Here is a 23346-nt window from a genome sequence, read left to right on the forward strand (position 1 = left end):
CAGCATTTGTGAACACATTCAGTAATATCCCTCACTTCTGCATCCCCCCTGTATCCCCCTGTAATCTGAGAAAACCACAAAAAACAGTAAGCAGATAGTCAGCAGCTTATTCAGCCGCAGAGGCAGCTGCGGACATTGCCACGCCAGGAAGTTTTCTGCTGACTCACAGATATTTTCTGTTTCCTACTTTCCGTTATTGTGGGGCATGTGCCTCGACGTGAGATACCGGTAGAATTGAAATGAGCCGGGTTTTGTCGCAATATAGCACCTGGCAACATCTGGCAGAATTTTTTAGAATTCGGTGGAATTTCTATATTTTAAGTTAATAATCTATACAGCTCTGACAAATTAGGTTAAAGCTGAGCCATCTGCTGAGCCATCTGCGTTTGGAAAGGGGAGTCTTGTCTCCCAAATTTCAAAAACCTACCTGCAGTTTAAAGAGTACACCGAGCAGCTCGGCGGTAGGGCGGCGGTAAGGTGACCTGAAGAAGAGCCAGAAGAACCAGAAACCAGCTAAAGGTGATAGATTGCCAGACTGCCAGTAGGCGGATAGGAAGAAATGAAGGCTCAAAAACAGGAGAAAGCTGTTGGAGGTTGGGTGCTCCAGTACTTGGAAGATAGATAGGGGGAAAATATCTCAGCTGATTCTTCTCACAGTTATCCCCCCTGCCCCCCTCAACTGCAAGGCGGCATGGTCTATAAAAGGCTACGGTCCCGCACTATACATATGAAAACAGTGGGAACAGCGAGATCCTCAGTCAACTACAAGAGCTCATGCACAATGTCTCAAGCTGTAACTTTGGTTCTGACAGAGAAACCTTTAATAACGAATTTCTTCTTACCTACAGCGATTTCGTCTATAGAGGATCAGACAAAGCAATCCGCAATTATTGTAAAAGGAAAAGCTGACACTATAAGTGAAGACCAAGCCTTCAAAGTTCTCCCATCTAAGGATGAACCTCACAAAAATGCACAATCGCCAGACCCTCTGGAAATGTATGATCCTACAACATCCCGCGAGCACAAAGAGCTCGAGAATCTCTCGCTCATGATAGACCCTCCAAGAATATTCTCTAAAACGAAAATAAAGGAGGGCCTAAGACAAGTCGCACCAACTGATTTTACTCTACCAGATCCTAACCTCATCTCCCCTGTTCATCTTAACTCTAATAATGCTCAAAGGCAATCCATTCGTATATTATCTAGTACACTGAGTAATTTGTTAGAGCTAGATCAAAATCTCTCTCAATCTAATGAGTTCCCGTCATTTATTATGCCTCAATCAGCACCCAGACAAGATCCTGTATCTAATACTATTCTGTCACTACAGAGAATTATGGACTCAATATTAATACTTCTGGAAAAGAATCTGAAAAATTCGGACCAGATCTTAGAAACTCAAACCGGAATCCTTCAATGGTTCAGTCAAATTTACCAGTTAAAACAACACATATGCTAAGTCTTAGCCCACAGCATGACGTAGGCAGAAAAAGCAAGTGTCATGTAACTGCTTCGGTCCCCTGTATCGCGCCTATGCAAGATAAGGGGGAAAAACAGAAGAGAAGCCAAATAGAAAAGTATCAAATACCAAAAAATTAAAAAAAGAATCCCCCAAATGGCGATGAAATGTATTCTCTACGAAAAATATTTAAAGAACCAGGGCCAGGAAGAGATAAGGGGAGCGTCACCAAAGAACCAAATTCTTTCTTTCCGATCTTTATAGCAAGAAAACAAAAAACAGGTCTCTCCCCTTCTCGACTTTCTGAGAGGAAAGGGGACATGTCTCCTCGGATCAAATTAATTCCTCTGGAACCCATAAGATCGATCCAAAAAAAGGAAAAACATAAGGCCGGGAAAAAAAATATACCAAAACTGTTGAAGAAAAAAGTTAAATGAAGTATATCAAAAAGAGCATCACGAAAAATAAAATTTCCTCAAGTAAGTCAAGCTGAACACGATAAGGAAGAAACCAACTTCCCCAAGAGCAATGGATCATATAATAATACTTGTCAGAAGTCCTCTCCAAAAATCACTCAAATGGAAACAAAAGGCAGTAAAGCATTAAATCCACTAGCTCTGAGTTACTCTTCGAATTGTACACAAACAAAAGAATATAAGAAAGAATATATAACAGAGGTTAATGGTGACATATTAGAAGCTAAAGATGACCCAGTGGTCTCACTTCAAAACGTACTAGATTTCACAGATATAGCGGCAAATGCCCATTAAATCGAGGAAGATTAGTTGAATTGCTACATAAGATTAGACTGCTTCATTCGTTAACCTCCGGTGAAATAACATTTGTCTCTTTTCCAGACAAAACAAACTGCTCGGTGGCCCGAGTTGAGTTTTGGTCTAACGTTGTCCCAGCTATCATAATTAAAGAACAAAGCACTCTTCATAAAAATGGTTATGTAAAGGGATAAGGGAAGTTGAAGGAATAGAAGGCATCTCTATTAATAACTTTAAACAACTGAGAATGGAAGAAATAGAAAGGAAATATGTGCAAGATACTCCCTTGCAGATCTCTATAAAAGATGGCATTCGGCAAATTTCCGAAGGACCGGACTTACGGCAAAAACCGTATCTAGATGAAAATTCCTGGACTTGGATTGCAGGTCCTTTAAACAGGAATAAGCTGGGCAAAGATCTGAAACTACCTTTTTAACGCTAGGCATGTTATTACGTCATGGAACATCGCGGGAAAGAAAATTGAAAAATTGCATTTTATTTTGGAACACCCACCGTCTATAATATTACTCCAAGAAACATGGTCAACAACAACTTTTGCGCAAAAAGATTACGTGGTGTTTGCAAAAGCAGCAGAGGATTCCAGAAGAGGTCATGCAAAAGGAGGCCTAGCAATACTTTCGAGAGAAGAGATTGACTGGGACCCGGAGGAAATCGACCTATCACTCCCAAATGTTCAATGCATCAGCTCTAATTGTCGAAAAGTAAGTCTGGAGTCTTCATCTGAACTCTTACTTTTTAACATACATTCTCCACCAGGAACCTCAAAAGATCATATCCTGATTCAAGCATTCAAGGAAATCGAATCAATATTAGAAGTAAGGGGATTTCCTATGATTATAATGGCTGGGAACTTCAACGGGAAGATCTCAAATTCACTAATACATAGCAGGGGGAAATTTCCACACGAAGAAGCCTGCCAGATTCCAACTTCCTGATGAATTAAAAGCAGATAAAAGGGGGAAAATGTTGCTGTCATCCATTGACTGGCAAAAAACACAGTTGATGGACAGAATGTAGAACAATATCATACATTCACCCCAGTACAAGGATCTGGGCCTAAATCCATCGTTTTTTTACACTCCACACCACCCTGGGTTAGACACTGGCTATATGCAAATCAGCTCTGACCCTGTGCCTCATGGGAACAGTCCAGTCCGAACTACCAAGCCATGTCTTTCCCAGACCAGAATCAAGCATCCAAGGACCGGTTTCTGGCTATCAGCCTTCATCAGCCTGGATAGCTTGACTCCAGTGGTGTGGAGAGCCTGGGACTCACGTCTGAGTATACCCAGCACACTCGGGGTGAAAATTGCAAAAAACACAGTTGATGGACAGAATGTAGAACAATGTCATACATTCACCCCAGTACAAGGATCTGGGCCTAAATCCATCGTTTTTTTACACTCCACACCACCCTGGGTTAGACACTGGCTATATGCAAATCAGCTCTAACCCTGTGCCTCATGGGAACAGTCCAGTCCGAACTATCAAGCCATGTCTTTCCCAGACCGGAATCAAGCATCCAAGGACCGGTTTCTGGCTATCAGCCTTCATCAGCCTGGATAGCTTGACTCCAGTGGTGTGGAGAGCCTGGGACTCACGTCTGAGTATACCCAGCACACTCGGGGTGAAAATTGCAAAAAACACAGTTGATGGACAGAATGTAGAACAATGTCATACATTCACCCCAGTACAAGGATCTGGGCCTAAATCCATCGGTTGTTTACACTCCACACCACCCTGGGTTAGACACTGGCTATATGCAAATCAGCTCTGACCCTGTGCCTCATGGGAACAGTCCAGTCCGAACTACCAAGCCATGTCTTTCCCAGACCGGAATCAAGCATCCAAGGACCGGTTTCTGGCTATCAGCCTTCTTCAGCCTGGATAGCTTGATTCCAGTGGTGTGGAGAGCCTGGGACTCACGTCTGAGTATAGCCAGCACACTCGGGGTGAAAATTGCAAAAAACACAGTTGATGGACAGAATGTAGAACAATATCATACATTCACCCCAGTACAAGGATCTGGGCCTAAATCCATCGTTTTTGTACACTCCACACCACCCTGGGTTAGACACTGGCTATATGCAAATCAGCTCTGACCCTGTGCCTCATGGGAACAGTCCAGTCCGAACTACCAAGCCATATCTTTCCCAGACCGGAATCAAGCATCCAAGGACCGGTTTCTGGCTATCAGCCTTCTTCAGCCTGGATAGCTTGACTCCAGTGGTGTGGAGAGCCTGGGACTCACGTCTGAGTATACCCAGCACACTCGGGTGAAAATTGCAAAAAACACAGTTGATGGACAGAATGTAGAACAATCTCATACATTCACCCCAGTACAAGGATCTGGGCCTAATTCCATCGTTTTTGTACACTCCACACCACCCTTGGTTAGACACTGGCTATATGCAAATCAGCTCTGACCCTGTGCCTCATGGGAACAGTCCAGTCCAAAATACCAAGCCATGTCTTTCCCAGACCGGAATCAAGCATCCAAGGACCGGTTTCTGGCTATGTGCCTTCATCAGCCTGGATAGCTTGACTCCAGTGGTGTGGAGAGCCTGGGACTCACGTCTGAGTATACCCAGCACACTCGGGGTGAAAATTGCAAAAAACACAGTTGATGGACAGAATGTAGAACAATATCATACATTCACCCCAGTACAAGGATCTGGGCCTAAATCCATCGTTTTTGTACACTCCACACCACCCTGGGTTAGACACTGGCTATATCCAAATCAGCTCTGACCCTGTCCCTCATGGGAACAGTCCAGTCCGAACTACCAAGCCATGTCTTTCCCAGACCGGAATCAAGCATCCAAGGACCGGTTTCTGGCTATCAGCCTTCATCAGCCTGGATAGCTTGACTCCAGTGGTGTGGAGAGCCTGGGACTCACGTCTGAGTATACCCAGCACACTCGGGGTGAAAATTGCAAAAAACACAGTTGATGGACAGAATGTAGAACAATGTCATACATTCACCCCAGTACAAGGATCTGGGCCTAAATCCATCGTTTTTTTACACTCCACACCACCCTGGGTTAGACACTGGCTATATGCAAATCAGCTCTGACTCTGTGCCTCATGGGAACAGTCCAGTCCAAACTACCAAGCCATGTCTTTCCCAGACCGGAATCAAGCATCCAAGGACCGGTTTCTGGCTATCAGCCTTCATCAGCCTGGATAGCTTGACTCCAGTGGTGTGGAGAGCCTGGGACTCACGTCTGAGTATACCCAGCACACTCGGGGTGAAAATTGCAAAAAACACAGTTGATGGACAGAATGTAGAACAATGTCATACATTCACCCCAGTACAAGGATCTGGGCCTAAATCCATCGTTTTTTTACACTCCACACCACCCTGGGTTAGACACTGGCTATATGCAAATCAGCTCTGACCCTGTGCCTCATGGGAACAGTCCAGTCCGAACTACCAAGCCATGTCTTTCCCAGACCGGAATCAAGCATCCAAGGACCGGTTTCTGGCTATCAGCCTTCTTCAGCCTGGATAGCTTGACTCCAGTGGCCACTTTCTCGGCGAATTGTGCCGAGAAAGCGGCGATACTTCAGCTTGTTAAAATGCCCCTTACTTTCTTGGTTTGAGGAGCATTGCGAGGATCCACGTCAAAGATGCATTGTGCAGCCTCAATGAGACGTTGTTTTTGAGATGCGGTGAGGCTGCAAATGCCATGTCCTGCATCATCATCCAAGATCCCATCAATGAGAGTTTATGTTATGTTAAGTTAAAATGTATTTATTAAGCGCTCGTACGCCCAAGGGCTACTTGGCGCTACCGTAAGGAACAAAACATCTTGCAACTCAACAACATAACAATTGTAAGTCTCAGCAGTAAGCCTGATTAAAAAGCCAGGTTTTTAAGGAATGTCTGAAAGTGAGAAGATCTGGACTGATTTTTAGAGAGATTGGTAGCGAGTTCCAAAAAGTGGCTGCAAGATAGTCAAAACAGCAACCGCCAAGGCGTTTTTTCTTAAAAGGTGGAACAGCCAGTAAAACTTTAGAAGCAGAACGAAGGTTTAATGAGGGATTATATCTGGAAACAAGGTTTTTTATAAATTTTGGACCTGTGTCCTGTAAAGTTTTGAAAATAAGACATCCCGTTTTGAACGCAATTTGCTGTGCAACAGGCAGCCAATGTAATTGTTTCATGCCAAGTCTGATAGACTGCCATTTTGCCTGTTTAAGAATAAGCCTAGCGGCTTGATTCTGGACAAATTGGAGTCTTTTTTGCAGGCCCGCTGGAATTCCCAAATAAAGACTGTTTGAGAAATCCAGTCGGGATAAGACAAGGGCGATGGCAACCTGAATGAGTGCGGCCTGCGTCAGAAACTGGGCTATTTTTTTTATTTTCTTAAGTTGGAAAAAGCTGGCAGAAACTACTGCGCTAACTTGTCCTTTCAGGGAGAGATCCGCGCTAAGTATGACTCCCAGACTTTTAACCGAGGGAGATCTCGAAGGTGGAATCCCCATGCTGGATTGCCAGAAACATGGACTCCAGCTAAGTTCGCTTTTTTCAGGCAAGACAAGTTCTGTCTTGCCTGGGTTAAGCTTTAGATGGTTAAGACTCATCCACCTCTGTATGTGAATCATGGTGTTCTGAAATTCCACCACAGAGTCTGGAGAGTTGAGGGGAAAAACAAGTTGGAGATCATCCACGTAGTTGTAAATGGTAACTTTAGCATTCTTTAGGGAGTAAAGTAATGGACGGAGAAACAAATTAAATAATAAGGGTGACAGTGATGATCCTTGTGGCACCCCACATGTAGTGGGAGTTAAAGGAGCTGTGAAAGCGCCCAGTCTAACTGATTGCGTGCAACCTGTGATAAAAGAGGTAATCTAACTTAAAGCAGGACCCCTGATGCCGGCTTGTTCGACACGGTTGATAAGAATGGTGTAATCAACCGTGTCGAACGCTGCCAACAGATCTAAGAGTACAAGTGCCTGGTGGATGCCTCTATCTGCGTTGCGTCTTAGGGTGTTTTGGACAGCAAGGATCACGGCTTCTGTCGAGTGACAGGGACGGAAGCCGGCCTGGTTTACCATATGAAGTCCAGTGCTGAGGATGCATTGCGTGGTCATGGTGATACGTTGGTTCTAAGGAGCTGCGAGGCTGAGATGCGGAGTCTGTTGATGGGTGCAAGGGCCTGCTCTGAGGATGCATCGCACAGCAGAGATTCTGAAGAGGTTGTTGGCTGCAAAGCCAATGCAGGTCTTTGTAATGGTTTAAATCCATGCAGCAACAATGACATGTTGGGTCTGCTCTGGTTGTAGCACACAGCAGAGGAGATGCTATGGTTCCACTGGTTCCACAGATGCTGGCAGAGCACCTTAGGCCAACTTCAAAGAGATTGATTGGGCTGGCACCACTTCGTAGTGTAGATTCACAGTTGACCAGGTGCTGGGGTCAAGATTGTTGGAGCCTTCTGTCCATGAGGCACAATTCAGGTGGCAGACAACTAGCCTTTGGAGTCTCTCTATGGACTGGGTTCTAACAGATGCAGGTTCAGCCCTTCTTACCCAAGCAAAAGGGCAGCAAGCAGCTACCCGGCACATAAGGGCAGTAGTCCAGAGGAGTGGTCCAGAGGAGAGGCAATCCTTTCAGCAGCATAGCAGTCCTTCTTTCTGGCAGAGTATCGAAGGTTCAGAAGTATACTCAAGAAGGGGTATCTGAGGATAGCATTCATACCTGGTGATCTTCTGCTGGAAGGTGGGAGAAGCTTCTAGACTTTCTCTGTGAAGTCCTTATGCATCCTGTCTTTCCTGCCTTGGCTCCATACTTATTACAGAGCATATGCCGCCAGGACGGAGGTGTTATTGGTAGGTAGAAACATGGAATTATGGGGAGACCATTGGTGGCCTTATACTTTGGGGAAAGCTCCTACACCCAAGCCAGAAGTAAAAGAACCGGGGAGTCTGGTTAGATTCAGCATTAAGTTTCAGCACCTAAACAAAAAAAGTCGCCACTACTTGCTTCGGCATACAACGTAGTTTGAAAGCAGTTTTTAAATGTTTTAACCCTGCTTCCAGACAACTAATTGTTTAATCTACGGTGTTGTCCAGATTGGACTATGCCACCTCTCTGCTCCTTGGTGCCAATAAAGCGGAAAATGCCCGTCTGCAACACATTCGAAATGCGGCTGCTAGAGCCTTAATAGGCCTGCCTCGTTTCAGTTCTATCTCCAGAACCATCCGGAAACTCCACTGGCTTCCAGTAGCCCCGCGGATACAGTTTAAGGTCCTGTGTATTTCATTTAAAATCTTAAAACAGTTGACTCATAAAATGCTGATGCCTTTGCTGAAGATGTATGTGCCTAAGCGGCCCCTACGTTCAGCTGGCCAGACTCTGGTTGAGATCCCCCGGTTCAAGCAAAGCAGAGCCGGTGGGCATTCCTTCCGCTTCTTAGCAGCAAAGTTATGGAACACTCTACCAGTCCAACTTCGAGAAATAAATGAGCTGTATCAATTCAGGAAAGCCATCAAAACTCATCTATTCCCTTAGAATAATTTTGTGTCCTTTCTGTTCTCAGTTTCATTTTACCCAGGATTAGTGCCGGGACGCCCCTTTGCTGGGGCAGCTGTGCGCTTTATAAATCTCATAACATAAAATATCATATGCAAGTTGGGGCTTTTTCCCATTTCTACTAATGTATCTGAGATCGTTTTTTATTGGCAGTATTGTGACAATGCTGCATAGTAAAACATTTGTAATTGCCAGCAAGTACCAGTGTTCTTTGCTATGTATAAATAGGGAATGAGTTCACAAATTTTTGTCATTTTCAGGGCCTTATAGGTAAGAACAGATTTTGAAATAAATCCAGCTCACACGTCCTTCAAAGAAATTATTTCTTCCAGTTAGTGATTGTCAATTTTCCTACTGTGCGGATCAGGGACACACTGCCCCCTATCAGCCCCATCTGCTCTCTCAGGAGAGTTGAAACACAGACGGCTTATACCAGGTAGGCCACTTACCCATTCATTTACCATGTTATGCATGAAGAAACTAAACCCCATTATCTAGGGACGCAGGGTAGATTCACAGATTGCAGTGTCCAGGTTCTGGGTTCAAGGTAGTTGGAGCTTTCTGTCGCTGAGACTCGAGTCAGGAGCCTGTCAACTAACTCTTGGAGTCTCTCTGGGGTCCTTAGCTAAATAGATGGAGATCCAGACCTTCTCACCCAGGCAAGAGGGCAGCAGGCAGCAGGTCAGCAACAGGGCAGCATTCCTTCATAGCAGCAGTCAAGCATAGTGCCAGTCTTTTCAGCAGCACAGCCTGTCCATTTTCCTCTCAGAATATCCACACGTCAGAATTGTAATGAAGATGTGGTGTCCAATAGTTATGCCTGGTGCCCTTCCTCTGGAAGGTAGGAGAACCTTCTAGAGGTTTTCCTGTGAAGTCCTCAGGCATCCTGCCTTCCCTGTCCTCGCTGGAGACCAACTACAAGGAGTATGCAGCCCTTTGTGTGTAGACATGACAAAGTCTATCCAAGTAAGTAGGGCTGTGCCCAGCTGCGCTCTCCCTTCCTGCCAGTGATGGCCAATACAGGCACAACTACTCTCCCTATTGTATGTGAATTTTGTAGGAGGAATACACAAAGCCAAAGTGTCAGTGAAACCAAGTCATGTGCCTCAGAGACAGGCTTTAGGCACCAAATGGCTAAGGCAGGATAAGACTTTCTCAAAGCGGTATTTTTAAAATTGCAATTTAAAATGTGACCTCATAAGTTAGTATTTTTCATTACAATTTCAAAGACACCAGACAAGAATAGGCTACCTATTCTCATTTGGAAGTTACAACTTATTAAATGGTATACCATAAATCTAGTGCTATCCAATGGGACAGGTAGGCCTCACAGTAATGAAAAGTGCATGTCCAACCTTTTAATTACAATGCACCATACCATTTGAGCTACCCAGGGACTACCTTAGGGAGGACGCATATGCACTGACTGGGGAGTTTAAGGCTTTGCAAGGGGGTTATATTGCCAAGTAAAACTGGCAGTTTTAAACTGCATTTAGGCTGCAATGGAAGGCTTGGGATATGTTTAAGGTAGTACTTAAGTGGCTGGCACAATAAGTGCTGGACGTATAAGATAATTATATTTATCAATCAGATGTAACCAATTGTACCACTACCTGCCCTTAAAAAATGAAACGAAAATGTTTAATTTATGTTTTTTTTTTAATTCATCCCGGTTTCTTTTAAGGAAAACGGGCTGCATTTAAAAAAAAGAAGCTGATTTATTAAAAAGCAGCCCCAGACATGGTGGTCTGATGAGCCCAGTAGGCCACCATGCCTGGGAGGCTGGCATTCCCCATGGGCTCACAAAATGAGAGAGGCTTATTAATATTAATGAGCCTCGCCATTTGCAACCCCATTGGGAATCGCAAAACAGTGTAATAAAACTGTTATACATTTTATTAGGCGCCTCACAATTTGCGACTCGGAATGAGTCGCAAATTGCGAGGCGCTAAATGAAAGGGTCTTACATCTGGCCCTAGGTCACTTTATAGATCCAATTTTCCCTAAGTAAAAACATAGAAATTCTTTCAATATTAGCAAGCAATGCTATAGAACCCATCAGAAAAAACTGTGAATCGGACATTATCAAACTGCCTTATATAGAGGTGAATAACCACAAACCACAGAAAGTATAGAAAAGTGAGAGTTAGGTTCCCATGTAGCAGTAGAAGAAGCATTCTAGAATTCTGATTTTAAAATAAAGCATATACACTTGAAACCTTAAATGTTATTTAACAACACAAATATCTGAAGTAAATGCACTCCTCCTGGCACTTCAGAAAGAGAATACATCAGTAATGCTTGAATGTGAATTTACCTTAAAGAAATGAAAAGACAAGAGTCATGTGGCAAAACAGGAACAAGTTGGTTTAATTAAATGCAGTGGTCGGGAGAGTCTCAATAGAATGTGTCTGATTAGAGTCTCTCGGTGTACAAAGTTATTTCTGGTGTTATCTACTTCTTGAGAGGTACAAGAAAACAATTTCTGCATTCTTGTACAGCATCTCATTCACAAATTACATGTTTGGGCATCTGATAAAGACACAGATGGGTCTTGACCTTGGGGAGAGCTAGTGTGGGCCAGTGTGTATGTGTCCAGAGGTCCGGCATCAGAAGCGTGTGATAATTACGTATGATGTGTACAATGTGCATGTTGTGTCCTGATTGGTTGACTGTTTCTATCTACATGTGGTATCTAGCTTTATGGTATTTTTGTGGAGCACGTGTCTTAGACCACACATTTTTTGGGGGGCCAATTGCCTCAGAACTGTTTGTAGTGCAAATATCAATTTGTGGAATTGATCAGGGTTTATCCCTGGGTGTGTGTTTGTCGTTGGGTAATGAGAGACCCCACATATGACCTGTTTTTTTAAAGGCATGGGTATGGGTCTCAGGGCCTATCTGACCATGTATCTCTCACTCAGGGTTGCTTGGGAGGTCACCATGGGAAAATATGTCAGCAATGATGCGAGTTCACTGGAACTATTGAAAATGATATGGCAGTCACTGCTGTCATTTTAATCGAAATTCTCAACATTGCGTATGAAGATGTCACAGGGCACATTGAAAATGTCCTTAGTGATATTGACATAGTTATGCATTCCTTGATCATGAGTAACATTGAGATCACTTTTACTGGTAACAACATTGTCATTCGAACATGGATTATAGCATACATTGACATTGTTACTGGCATTATGATTATGGCTGTAAGAGCTCAGGTGAGTGCACACATTGACATTGCATATATTGGAATTGCAGTTGTCAGGCCTCCATATATCACATATTCAATTACATCATATTTACCCATTCCAACATCAGTGTCAGGTTTGATTATTTCTGACTCCTCATTCTGTGTACTACTGAATACAATTTAGATTTAAAACATTGAAAATCCAACATTACAAAGACTCAAGAAGGAAGACAATAACAAATGAGCACATTTGGACATGAATAGCTGAATTCAAGATGCAGTATCTATTGATGGATGTTCAGCACATGCTGGACCACCAAAGTCAGGGAATCCACTCAAAAATGAATTTAGCCATTAATGAAGCTGCTGCATCAGCAGTGTGCAAAATAGAAGAAATAACCTGGTAGCAAACTGAAGTCCACTAGGAAAAAACACTCATGAACACAATAATGGCACAAACATATAGACCTACTTGCAGGCTTTGCAGCAAAGTACATCTACATGATGGGCTCCTTACAGTTACAAAAGTACTGATTGAACTGCTTGAAGTGAATTAGATAGATTAGATTTAGGCAAAACAGTACATGGGGGAGGGTTTCAGCATAAGCAGCACATGCAGAAGTTACAGTTAATCTGCGAATTTTTCAAGAACACTATTGTTGTCCGTTAATGCCCAAATCAACTAGGCAGTATGTGCTACAGTGTAAAGACTTCGAAAAGGTGAAGCTTTCTTTTACTCTAGTGAGGCCATTACAAATGTTGTGAACATTTGCTATGAAAATATAGAGTATTAAATGATATGATTGTCAATTCAGGTAAAGAGCTAAATACCATACAATCATTTAACTCTTTAGGAATAACAGTATCAAGCTTCTTGATCCAGTATTACTCCCTACAGCCACATAAATACCTGCAGATTTAAATCAGCTAGACTAGCATGAAAAAAGGTTCTGGGCAACCTAGTACCCAGTGGCTGTAGGTGATAGCAGCTTGCTCATTACAGCTTGCAGTGAAGGCTCAGGCTCGATGGGTAAATCCCAGGAACTGAAGTAGGATATACGGTGTCAGGGCTTTGCACACAATGTTTCCGCTCCCAGTAAAGCACAGCATCTCCCAGCAGTCATCCCCCTGCCGGCTTATGTTTTTCCATACCAAGGGTGAATATAGCAAGTTGAAATGATGAAACTCTTTATTTGCACACTACGATAGTTTAACTTTGTACATTTGTCGATACAAGTAGTTTGATTATTGTTAACATGTTGAACCTTTTTTGATACCATGATTGTGTATGGTGACCATTACAATCCACTGACTCCTTATGGTTACAAGAAAGACTTCCTAAAGGTGTATGCTGACCATATACCAGACATTTATTTTAGGAGGCTGCATCCACCACCATGAATTTTGTTCAGTTCATTGCACTTTTTCGTAGCTTTTAAGAATGATAATGTTCTGACACAGCGTTATCAATTGGGCGCATCTCCGTTTCGATGGCCTTTTGTTCGCTCCAGTGCACCTCGGTTCACACTTCTGGTAAGAACACTATTTTAAGTTCTGCTTGAACACCTATCGACAGTTCACTTTCTATGTATGTTTGGAATGTTTAAGCACACCAAGATGGTGGTGATCGCACTGAATGCCGCCAGAGACACGTTGAAGTTGGTAGACATTTGGTGGAATTATTGAAACTTTGCGACTCTCCATTCACTTTTTCTAAGAACTGCACCTTAAAATGAATGGACTTTAGGGGAAGACATGCAGAACACATTTTGTCTAATCTCTAACCATTGTACTTTAAGAGGGATTGATTGGACTTACATCATCCTTACTCTATCTAAGGCATGCTTGTCCCTACGGTGGCTCTTTCATACTTGTACCTGTTGTTTATCTTTACAACAGCGAAGCACACAATTTTGGTTTAGTACAGTATATATGGCACAAACTCTTGTCTACTGGTTGAGATGCACTATTTGGGTCTACAATTTTCTCTCCACAAGTCTCACCCCACATTTAGCCTTATCCACATTCGAGAAACCAGTAATTATTTCACTGTTGGCATTCTATGTCTGACAACACAATTCATTATATTTTTTACTGGCTGGAGTCTCCATTTCAAAACCTGTTAGTTAGACCCGAAACTCATCGTGATTATGAAATACAGAAGACATTTGAATGTAATAATATGATGGAATCACTGGCATAACAAAGACAGTCATAATATCGACCTACCAAATTATCGACATACAAATATTGAAAACATAAATATTGATCTTGTATGCTTATTTAAACACAAATATCAACAATAACATATTGTCAAACATTAACATCGATATCACTAATATTGACACATGAAATATCATTATAACTATTATCGAAAACATCAAACAAGCATGGAAAATAACATGAAAATCGATAACAAAAATTAAAAAGAAACATAATTATTGCATAAAATAAAATATCAACACCTTAGAAATATTTATAGTAACACAAAACATACCCTAAAATATATCAACAATATCAATAACACAAAACATAAAACATAATAAATAAATACAATAACACATATTTTTAGAACATTTAAAGATAAATTCCTCTTTCGAAAAATTAATTCCATTATATATGAAATAAACAAATTGCATTCAACATTAAATACAACATAATTTAAAATTATTATACTATAATGCTTTTAAAGAAAGAAAGAAAAAGAAAAATGGTCTAACTAAACCTTAATTTGCGTTTCCCACATAATTAAAACAATAACTAACAACCAATGAAAAATACTTACAATTAAAAAAAACCAATAAGATTTAAAGAACAATTAATTAGACACTATATAAACCAAATAAACTTAAACATTATTTTATTCTACAACAATAAAACCAAGAATAAGGGGAATCTCTGCCGGGTTGCTTCTGCAACATTGGACTACATTATAGAAAACCATGATTTCAGCTACACAAAGTAAGTAAAATATCATATTAATAATACACCTGTTTAAATTATTCAGTAAGCTTTTTCTATAATAATAAAATAATTTGTATATATTTTTTAAATTATATCTCCTCTAGAGAAAATATAGAAGACACTCCACTAACTATAGAAAACTTCAAAATATCAACTTACAAATAAAGTATAAATCATAATTAATCTAATATAACTACTAAAACCTCAAACTGAAGCACAAGCTAAGCACAACCCCCACAACTGAAAACACATTTAAACAAATTCATTCAAATTACTCTTTTTTTTCTGCAGCAAATATAAAGAAACACTAAAGACAAGGATTTAAGGCAAACCATCAGTGTGAAAAAAATTCAAGAAATTCAACCTTATAAGTATATTTTTGTGAATGTAAACAGCAAAACAAAAAAGAAATACATTTAATATGTTTTATATACTTTTCTCTTAGCATTTGATACATCACCATGACTGAATGGGCTCAATTCATTGCTTCCCAAAAAGGAACATTTTTATTATGTTTTATGGAATATGTTTACACCCAAGAAAAACAAACTGGCGACAAAGTTAAGTGGAAATGTAGCAATTAATGTATAAACAAATGTTATGGTAGGGCTTCAATAAAAGAAACAACTGTAATATATGTTAGAGAACATACCCACCCCCTACCATAGCTGATATAGACGTTTGAGATGCATTAGAAACTCTAAATGAAGCTAGCACTAGCTCTCAAAAGCCTACCACTGAAATACTAACAGCAAAGGGGCGGATTTACATTTCCTGGCGCATCCCTGCAAATCAGCAGGGATGCGCCAGGAAAGATGCGTGATGCTAGTTTACCCTTGTGCCACCACAGATGTGGCGCATCATGGCGCAAGGATAAACAAATGCGTGATGGATAAACATCTGCTGGCGTAAGGTTGGCGCAGTGCTGGAGTTGTGTCGCGAGCGCGACGCAACTCCAGCACTGTTCCAACCCTGCCTATGTACAATATGGTGCGTCAAGTCTTATGCTTGCTTCATGCAGGCGCAAGGTTTTGATGCAGCGGTGTCAAAAAGTGACTGAGTGAAATCTTGTAGATTTCACTCAGGCACTTTTTCGAGGCGGAACGCCTCCCCCTGCGCCGGAACGCCATTATGAAAACCTGGAGCAGGTTTTCATGTGGCGCAGGGCTTTACAACATGATGCATCACCCTCGATGCGTCACATTGTAAACAGGTGTGGCAGGGTATACTCAGACATGAGTCCCTTTCTCACTGCTCCATCAGGATTCAAGCAAGCCGGGCCGAAGACGGCTGAAATGCCAGAAACCGGTCCCCGGTAGCTTGTCTCCTTTCTGGTGAAGAATTGGCTTGGTAGTTTAGTCTGCCCTGTTCCCATGATGCACTGGGCCAGGGACAGACTGATTTGCATATAGCCAGGTTCTGAGCTGGGATGGGGCAGTGAGATAAATAACGGTGATGGATCAAGCCCTGATCTTTGGACTGGGTAAGAGTGGTCTGCTTAATTCAGACACTCTGTTCATCACCACCCCCTTTTCTGAATCGTTTTTGGCCACTATAGGTGTGGCAGGGTATACTCAGACATGAGTCCCTTTCTCACTGCTCCATCAGGATTCAAGCAAGCCGGGCCGAAGACGGCTGAAATGCCAGAAACCGGTCCCCGGTAGCTTGTCTCCTTTCTGGTGAAGAATTGGCTTGGTAGTTTAGTCTGCCCTGTTCCCATGATGCACTGGGCCAGGGACAGACTGATTTGCATATAGCCAGGTTCTGAGCTGGGATGGGGCAGTGAGATAAATAACGGTGATGGATCAAGCCCTGATATTTGGACTGGGTAAGAGTGGTCTGCTTAATTCAGACACTCTGTTCATCACCACCCCCTTTTCTGAATCGTTTTTGGCCACTATAGGTGTGGCAGGGTATACTCAGACATGAGTCCCTTTCTCACTGCTCCATCAGGATTCAAGCAAGCCGGGCCGAAGACGGCTGAAATGCCAGAAACCGGTCCCCGGTAGCTTGTCTCCTTTCTGGTGAAGAATTGGCTTGGTAGTTTAGTCTGCCCTGTTCCCATGATGCACTGGGCCAGGGACAGACTGATTTGCATATAGCCAGGTTCTGAGCTGGGATGGGGCAGTGAGATAAATAACGGTGATGGATCAAGCCCTGATCTTTGGACTGGGTAAGAGTGGTCTGCTTAATTCAGACACTCTGTTCATCACCACCCCCTTTTCTGAATCAACATTGTAAATAGGGCGCAACATGGTGCATGGTTTATGCCACCGCTGCGTCACAAAAGTGACGCAACAGTGGCGCAAATATGGGTCAAGGGGCTTGTAAATCTGCCCCATACTTCCCAGAGTCCCACAGCATGTAACTGGCCATATGCCCTCAATATCATCATTTAACAGAATAATAGCTAGAACAAAATATTCAACTTCTACCACCCCACCTACCCCCAAAACCTTCAGTAACATAGAAATACCACCTTAACTCACTATAACTCATAATGAATTTCTTCTTTATGACGATAAATCAAACGAAAAAAGATAATAATATTTGTTACTCCCTCACACTTACTTAAACTACAGAACTATGACAAATGGGTGATAGATGGAACTTTTAAAATATGTCTTAAACCATTTTACCATTTATATACAATTCATGGCCTGTATCAAAATACAAACATACCTTTTATATATTTGATGTTATCAAACAAACAAACTACCACCTATATTGAACTCTTAATCAAAGTAAAACAAGAAACTAATAATTACTATCCTCAAAAATACAAGATTGCTACTACCAATTTTACAAATGCATATGGCGACACCTCCACAAATCTACACTAAGGGGCCAAGTATGATGGCAGGTGGACTTGAGTCTGCACGCCATCGTAGTGGGGATTGGGACCCCAACCCAGTCATGCGGCAGTCCTGCACTTCAAATTAATATGCGACTGCCACCATGGCCGGTCGCATTGTGCACTTTTACATAGCTGCGGGGGTGCTGCTGGCTGCAGCACCCGCCACAATGCCAAAAATGTATGGCCTGCCTGCCATTTAGTGCAATGAGTTGTATGGGGGGACCATGGGTACCCTCCCAGTGCACCAACACTTCCCCTCAAAACTAGGGGGGCCCACAATGCGTCTCCAAAATCAATTTACGGCAACCTCTCCATGGCGGTTTCGCGGCCATGAAAAGGCTGGCTACAGGCGGCATCGCAATTTGCCAGGACGGTGCATTTTGCAAATCCGCTTCACCAGGCAATCGGAATGATTGGCTGTGGTGGATCAGTGGCGGACGGTCTTTGCGTCTGTCACGGTTGCAGTCCAGATCCCCGCCATCATAACTTGGCAGGGGGAGAATTGTCATTCGATGGCAGAGAGCTCACCAATGCACGACTGGCAGTGGCGGTCCTTTCGCTATCGTAATCAGCTCCTAAGTGTAGAATATGCAACAAATAGTAATTTTGCATATGTAATGAAAAAGCTAATAGCACTAGCATATGTCCCAGTCATTGATGTAGCAGTATGTTTTGTTAACCCTTTGTTAAAGCGCAAACAGCTGCCCCAGCAACAGAGCGTCCCGGCGCTGACCTAACCAGTACCTGAGGAGTGGGTGGGATAGCCAACAAGAGATTAGATGACAGAAAAGAGATGGGTTTTGAGTTCCTTTCGGAAGGCAGTCAGATTGGTTAGGGTGCGGATGTGTAGAGGCAGGGAGTTCCAAAGTCTTGCCCCTAAGACTTTGATAGAGCGTCCGCCCATTCTACAAAGCTTGGTTCGGGGGACCGTCACGAGGTGTTGTCCTAGTGAGCGCAAGGTGCGCTGGGGGGTGTAGGGTACAAGGAGCGGGCGTAGAAGTTCAGGGCAGTCTGAATTAAGAATTTTGAATGCCATGGTAAGGGTTTTGAAGTGAATTCGGTATTCAATCGGCAGCCAGTGCAGGTTACGAATGGTGGCTCTGGCAGAGCACCTGCGTGGGAGACCAACCACAGCTCTGGCAGCCGAGTTTTGAATACGCTGCAGTCTTGCTAGTTCTGCTTTGTTTGCCCCCAGGAATAGAACATTGGCATAGTCCAGCCGGGCAAGGATCATGGATTGGATGATAAGTTGGCGGGTTCTGGAGTCAAAGAAGCCGAGTATCGGGCTAAGGCTCCTCATTAGCCCCACACACGTAGCTGCCACTTTCTTTGTGTGGGACTGAAAGTTGAGTGAGGAGTCAAGCCAGACACCTAGGTTCTTGACAACATTTTTTGGCACGGGGGTGGGGCCAAGCAGAGAGGGCCACCAATGATCGCTCCAGTGGCTGGGGTTTTTGCCAAGGAGAAGCACCTCCGTTTTCCCAGCGTTTAGCTGCAGGCAGTTGCGCGTCATCCACTGTGCAACTGCCGCTAGACCATCCCTGAATTTAGTAGCCGAGGATGATGGGCCTTCAGAGAGTGTGATGACCAGCTGTGTGTCGTCGGCGTACGACACCAGCGTAAGGTCCCACTCTTTTGCCACTACTGCGAGAGGCTGGACGTACAGATTAAAAAGGGATGGGCTTAACGCCGATCCCTGGGGGACTCCCTGCTCGATGGAATGGGGTTGGGAGATGTAAGGTGGGGCTGAAACTCGAAAGGACCTGTCCTTTAAAAAGGACCGGAACAATTCAAGGGCTAGTCCAAGGATCCCTATGGCCTCGAGTCGTTTCAACAGGATATTGTGTGAGACCGTGTCGAAGGCCGCGCTGAGATCCAGCAGGATCAGCGCGGCACTTTGACCAGCGTCTAGGACACCTCGAAGGTGTTCGGTGGTGGTTAGCAGGGCCGACTCGGTGCTGTGTCCTGGCCTGAAGCCGTTTTGGGAGGGGTCCAGGACGTGGTTTTGCAGCATGTGATGGGATAGCACTTTATGTACATGGGCTTCAGCCAGCTTAGACGTCCAGGGGAGCAGCGAGATGGGTCGGAAATTTTCTGGCTTAGTGGGATCTAATGTGGGTTTTTTAATAATAGGCGAAACCCATGCAGATTTCCAGCAGGTGGGGACCACAGCTGAGGAGAAAGAAAGGTTGAGTAGGCTGGCAAGCGAGGGAAGGAAGAAATTAAGTGAGTCCAGGAATTTAGTTGGTCTCATGGGGTCTGTGGGGGAGCCAGACTTAACCTGTCTACACAGTTTAGCAAGGTCGTCAAGGGATATGTCGGGTATTCTTGACAGTTCCGACGTATCAGCCGCTAAGTTGGGAGTGTTGATGGGTGCCGGGTCATCTTGCGGGAAGGAAGTATAGATCTTCCTTACTTTTTCAATGAAAAAGGTGGCAAGGTCTTTGCACTGTTTCGAGGAGGTAATGCAGGATCCTGGGTTGGAGACTTTGTGGAGGCTTTGAACTAAATTGAAGATAGTTTTGGTAGGGTTGGAGCTTAGTTCAATTTCCTTTGCGTAAAAGGAGGCTCGAGTGGTACGAATCGCCTTGTGATACGTGCGTAGTTTAGATAAGTAGAGAACTTTGTCACTATCTAAGTAGTTTTTCCTCCATCCGCGTTCGGCTTTCTTGCATTCCTTCCGCAAGGCTTTGAGCGTTTCATTGTACCATGGGTTTGTGGGGGAACTGCGGGTTTTGGTCCATTTAGCCGGAATTAGGGCATCAAGCCCTGTAACGATCCAGTCGTGAAAAGCGGCATAGGCTGTATTGATATCTTTGTTCTCGTCAGGGGGGTGGAATTCTCCTAGGTTTTTGATGAGGTCTTCGGAGGAGAGTTTGTGCCATGGTCGTTTGTGGCTGGGGTTGGCCGCAGCTTTGGCAGGCGTTTTTTTTGCCGTGATGATAAGTTTGACAAGAAAATGGTCGGTCCAACCCATGGGTTCAGGGGGATCAGCCGTAGCTTCCAACATATTGGTAAAGATGGGGTCTAATATGTGGCCAGCAGTGTGGGTGGGGTAGTGGACCAGGGAGTTTAACTGCAGGGCCGTGAGGTCGGCCAGCAAGTTTTTAATGATGGGTTCTGTCACGGAGTCAAAGTGGAGATTAAGATCACCCAAAATGGTGAAGTTGGGGGAAGAAACTGCCAAGGTGTGAGATATTTCAAGAAGTTCATCAATAAATCTGGCAGAGGGACCTGGAGGCCGGTAGATGTAAAGCCCAGAGAGGGTGAATTGAGGGCAAATGGAGATCTTAAATCGTGCGCATTCGCAGCCCCAAATATCTTCTTTCGTGAAAGAGCAGTTATCTATAGTTCGGTATATAACGGCTATTCCCCCGCCCCTAGAGTCTCTGTTAACCAGTTTTATGGAGAAATCGTTGGGCAGCGTAAGGTTCAGAATGCTACTCTGGTCATCATGGAGCCAGGTTTCGCATACAAACAGAATGTCTGGGTTTTCGTCCGTTATAAGAGTATGGACTTCTGCATGGTGTTTCACGAGAGATCTGACATTCAGTTGTAGAACCCGGAGGGGAGGCAGCTTAGGTGTCGTCGCTATACAGCTTGCTAGGCTAGGTTTAGGCGTAGTAAATTTACAGGACTCACAGTGAAGTGCCGTTTGTCCGAGGCAGCCTCTGAGCTTGTCGCATCTGGTGTTGGTATTTAGTGCGCGGAGATGTTCTCTGTCATAGCTGACTCTAATCTGGGGATTTTGTGCAGGGGGACTGGCGAGAGGCGATGTCTTGGCGATGACGGGCGCAGACGGGCTTGCCTTAGGCGCGCCTTCGGCCGCAAACGGCGCTGCCGCTGCGCTCGTCCGCTGCGCTTCCTGTACGTGCACATTTATCCCAGGAAAAAAGGGGTGTGTGGCCTCAACGGGGGCGTGGTCAGTGCGCACGCCTGCTCTGATGGCGGCCGCTTTGGGTGATGGATTGCGTGAGAGTAAAGCGCGACAGCTTGTAGTCAGCTGTGCGCTCCGGTCGGAGTATCAGGCAAGATGCCAGCCGTGTTTAAAAACACAGTACGTGACACCACACCACACAAGAGAAATAACAAGTTTTAAAAGGCTTTAAACGTAAGTAAACAGTACCGCCAGCTCCCGGCTTCCGCCTCAGGACTGGGAAGGATTTAGACTATCACCGCTATAGGTCGGCGGTTATATAGTCAGAGTACACTAGAATGTATTAATAGAAAGCCCCTACTACCAAATAAATGAACAAATACTAAGGGGCATATTATCAAGGGGGTTTATCTCCGTTTTTTTGGCTTTAAAAGCCAAGAAAGCGGAGATAAAATTATCTCCCTATTACCTAGCTGTCGCTAACACCAGTTAGCGACAGCTAGTAGGAGATAGCGACCATCTAGGGCCCCGCTTTGCATGTCAGTGATATTAATCACTAATGACATGCAAAGTGGGCGTGCCAAGATGTTAGCGACTAGAGACAGTCGCTAACATCACTATCTCCTATTACCAACTTCTGGAGATATTCGCGCTAAGCGCGAATATCTCCAAAAGCTAACAACTGCCCCTGAGCAGTTCTTAGCCATGTTATCCAATGGTAGGTGGATAACATGGCTAAGAGCATTAGCTCGGTAATGCATGAATATCGCTGACTTTACAGCGATATTCATGCATTTCGGCTGATTTTTATCGCTTAGGAGATAAACCTTGATAATAGCAAGGCTCCTAAGTGATAAATATCGTCGCAGCTCGGCGATAAAAATATCGCTGCTAAACCAACAAAGCGATAATTATCGCTAGTTGTTGGTAATATGCCCCTATGTCCCCTACAACTATTTCGAGGATACCTAGGTGGGAAGACTACACAGATCTGGACACTGTAGACAGCCCAAATACCACATTCAATAGTGGAATCTATATAACAGTGCCCTAAACAAAGAAGCAAAAACTAATAATGCTGTGATGGCATAACGCTTTCCTGGTCACAAAAGGCAGAACCCAACCAACCCTACATAAATTATTACAATCAATACAAAAAGAACAACGCTACCATTAACTAAGAATGGAACAGCCTGTAACCCAGCTACATCGAAAACTAACCAAACAAACAAAGCAAATGTTCGAGTACTTAAAATACTAAGTAAGACTCTACCCAAACACTAAAGGGCTAGAATATCTAGAAACAATAACTAAAATCCTACTTTAAAAAAATAAAACAGAAACACATCAAAAATATAATGATTTTGTCAATTAATTTTAAAATATCTTAAACAAATTAATTAACATAATTATATTTCATATAATAAAAACAGCAACAACAATTACAAAAACTACATTTCCCTCCCATTATAGATAATTTAAAATGACTTACTTTTTTTAACTGAAGAAATGTAGACTAAACTGCCATAAACAAATCCAAATATAGAAAATGCCCAGAACTTGCTAAAAATCCCTCCTAAAAATGCAAAAATACAACTGTATAAAGAATAATCCTCCAGCAATAGCTCCAAAGACTTGAAACCATAAAAATCCAGAAAAAT

The sequence above is a fragment of the Lissotriton vulgaris genome, chromosome 2_2 (genome assembly GCF_964263255.1).
Source record: "Lissotriton vulgaris chromosome 2_2, aLisVul1.2, whole genome shotgun sequence".
Taxonomy (NCBI): Eukaryota; Metazoa; Chordata; class Amphibia; order Caudata; family Salamandridae; genus Lissotriton; species Lissotriton vulgaris.